At 25.6% G+C, this 3,944-nt stretch overlaps 1 pseudogene; it reads right to left on the bottom strand.

Moving 5' to 3' along the window:
- The window catches only part of LOC107639746, a 5,878-nt pseudogene continuing 4,796 nt past the window's right edge, over positions 2,863-3,944 (bottom strand).

Genomic DNA, 3,944 nt, shown 5'->3' with positions numbered 1-3,944 from the left:
GGCTTGTACTATATTATTTAAAATAAGAAAAACAAAGAGAAATAAAAGAAAAAAAAGCTGGTGATAAATGTTAAATAGATCTCTATAATTAAAAATGATTTTTTTCTCATTCTTTTTAAATTTTCTGTTTCTTGACTTTTGTTTATTTACTTATTTATAATATATTAAAGGTGAAACTAAATATTGTTATCTTGAAAAACTAACACATAATATAAGTAAAAAATATTACACATATATACATCTTAATAGTGAAGTTGATATATTTTTTTCATTCAATATTTTCTTTGTCCATCTTTAATTTATTAATATTAAGATCCTTTTCGTTTCATTTACTTTTCTTAATTATCATGGGGAATGAAAAAAAATTAATAATAATACTTATTAAAATCTAAATTAAAAGATAATTATTCTAAATAAATTCTAAAAAATCACAACAAATAATTTCATATGTGCTCATTTATTTCTTTGATAAGAATTACCATTATTTTTGAAAATGTTAAAACTAAATTTCATCAAAAAACAAAATAAAAAAAAGACTTAAAAACAAAAGAATATTAATTTAGCACAATTATAATTCTAAAATTTTTTATCTAATCCATTATAAGTAGCATAAGTAGTTATCTATCCTTAACTTACAAGTGTAAGCAATTAGTTAATCTAACTTAACGATAATAGATTTAATATTAATATTATTTTTTTATTAAATGGTTTCTTATATACAAAAAAAAATTAATTTATTATAGCTTTACAAAATTTGAGAGTCTATAATTCTAGGGGTTTTTCTTTAATTTGACTACTGATGCCTTTCATCTAAAGATGTTAATTGATAACTTAATATTTTAATTTTCTTAATAAATATTCTTCACCAATAATGTTATAGATGCACAAAATTTATTATTTATTTTTTCTATTAACCCCTTATTATTTATCTATTGTCAATTTCTAAGTTATTTCTTGACAAATCCTACCCATAAAACTATTCATACTACTATTCTATATCATAATTTAGTTAACAAGAATTATAAGATTAGTTTTTTTCCTAAGACTTATCATTAATTAATTAAAAAAGATTTTAATTAATTTATTTCTTTAATTAATAAATATTAGATAAAATTAATTTATTGTGAAATTCTATATTATCCTTAAAATTTAGCACAATAAATTTAATACTTCTACTTTGAAATGAGTTTAGTCGATAAAATTAAAATATAAGTAATATTGTTTTTGCACAAATTTTTGTTAATATTATTACAGTGGTACTTCTTTGACCAATTAAATTTAGCTTATATTAATATTAAAATTGTCCTATTTATTGTTCTATTCATTTAAAGAAAATATATTTTTTTTAACTCATTTTACATTCAATTAATTAAATTAAAAACATATTTTGTAACAATTCCAGTTAATATATCATATTTATTTTTTTTATTTTTTTTCCAATAAAACAAATTAATAACACTTACCTTACTAGTAGAATATCATTTTCTATTAAGCAACTTTTTTTTATTAAGCAAATATGTAAGCTTATTTTTTATAAAAAAAATAGAAATTTTACAACAAAATCATCAGCTTAACTCACCCAATGCTACAATTTTAATATATATCTACTCAAACTAGCTTGAAGCTACTTTGGATAAAAAAAACATTTTCAAGTCAAATAAACTGACCAAAGGATGTAACAGTTGCATGTCCACCATACACTTTCTTTGTGAATGTCCACAAAATTTTTTTTTCTTAAATCTAGACTATTTGTATTTTTTATATAAAATCTGGTTGGTTACAAACAATGAAATAGTCATACTCCAAAGAGTACACTGGAACAGGTGAAAAGCTTCCTATATTATAATTATTCTTTTCATGTGTGGTTCCAAGAATCGAGAATCCTACCAAACAATTTTTTATTGATTTCTTCTGGTTCATAGTATCAAACACTTTGATTATTTATACAGTAGTTGAAAAAATCAAATCAAGAATTAATTACAAAATTGTTTATCCAAGTATGCTTTTTAAATAATTAAATATTCTAAATGCTTTTTTATTGTACTCGATATTGTGTAAAAAATAAAAAAAAAAAGTTGATAAACACTCATAAATTAAAATATATCTGCGGTAGGTGAATGATGAATGTAATCTTTGATCATAGTCATAGGTATTATTGACTATTAATGAAATCAATTGTGAAATGTGTTCAGTTCAAAAGTGTACCAAAATATGCAATAGTATGAGGGTGATTCACAAGGAGCCAATGATAAATAATAATAAAGTTAACAAAGATGATGGTTATAATGGTAAACATGTTCATGTGAACACACTATTAAAAAGAAAAGCAAAATGCTTTAACACACAGATCGAGGACTTTAATAGAGTAAGAAATTTTTCTTCTTTTTGTTCTTCATACACAAAGTCCCTTATATATACATGTATGCCTACCATAAAAGGTGTCAAAAAGTGGTTGCTAACAAGAACAAATAGGAAGCAAGAGTTGAAAAAGAATATCAATGGCAAGATCTAAAGATGCATTAAAGTTCAGACTTGTAGTTTATCCACGAAATTCTAGGCATCTTATAGTTATATTATAAGATGAATCAGCAATTAAAATTGAAATTGGCCACTTGAAATTATCAAAAAAACAAAGAACACTGTTTCATACGATGAAAAAGCTAAACTTTAAGCAACAATTTAATCACATCCTCCCCCAGCAAATAAAAAAACTTTATTGTGAAATCCTAACAGTGAAGAAGAATGAAGGGAGCCGAAAAAGAATATCAATGGCAAGATCTAAAGATGCATTAAAGTTCAGACTTGTAGTTTATCCACGAAATTCTAGGCATCTTATAGTTATATTATAAGATGAATCAGCAATTAAAATTGAAATTGGCCACTTGAAATTATCAAAAAAACAAAGAACACTGTTTCATACGATGAAAAAGCTAAACTTTAAGCAACAATTTAATCACATCCTCCCCCAGCAAATAAAAAAACTTTATTGTGAAATCCTAACAGTGAAGAAGAATGAAGGGAGCCCAACAAATGAAAAAGAACTAAAAAGGGGAAGGAGGAACAGAGATGTTTGAAGAGTTAAATAATAACCTTTGTATCAAACCAACAAACACTTGGCGTGCGTGCTGTTTCAATGCCAGCAAAAGACTCCTTCTGCTTTGTTTCTAAAGTACTCTCTGTGTTTCTTCTATGATGGTTCCTCTGAACCTTCGGAGAAACTTGTCCCTTGGAGAAGAAAAGAGAAGAGAGAGTAAATGTGTTTGTGGTAGAGTGCAGTATTTCTATACCCTCCCCTCTCCTCCCTTTGTATAAAATTTGAAGAAACGGAGAGAAGTCGGAGTGGAGAGTAATGGAGAGTGAATGAATGTGGAAGTATGGGTAAACTCTAACTCTGCTTTGTGGTAGAGACGTGCGTTAAATATAAGACTTCAATATTCAATCATAAATTGCCACATCAGTAAAATTACCTTACTTCCGCGGTGTATGAACACGTTTGTATACACTTCTCTTGTACACCTTTCAAGTTAGTTATACAAAATGAACGATATGAAGTCAAAACAAAAAATGTTTTTTATATCACAAAAAAAAAGTTTATAAGAAAGGTGTAAACAAAAAATGGTTCAAATATCATTTCTAAGGGGTAAAAAGAAAAGAAAGGAATGCATCAACTCAACCATCGACTAACTTTGAAATCTTGCAATTAGAACCATGTAATTGGATGGAAATATAAAAAATTTTTACAATATATTGTATCAAAAAAAAAAATTTTTCTTGTAAACACATTATAGTTGGTGACTTGGTGTGAATCATAAGACCATAGGATTCCCTTAGTAACTGCATATTCAAGATCAAAAAGATTATTATTGCTATAAAGTAAGATAGTACTTGACATAGGCCAAATCAAAGTGAATATCTGACAAGAACTTCCAACTTTAGCATCATTA

This window comes from Arachis ipaensis, chromosome B04, assembly GCF_000816755.2.
Source record: "Arachis ipaensis cultivar K30076 chromosome B04, Araip1.1, whole genome shotgun sequence".
Taxonomy (NCBI): domain Eukaryota; kingdom Viridiplantae; phylum Streptophyta; class Magnoliopsida; order Fabales; family Fabaceae; genus Arachis; species Arachis ipaensis.
This window is presented reverse-complemented; position numbering and strand designations above follow the sequence as displayed.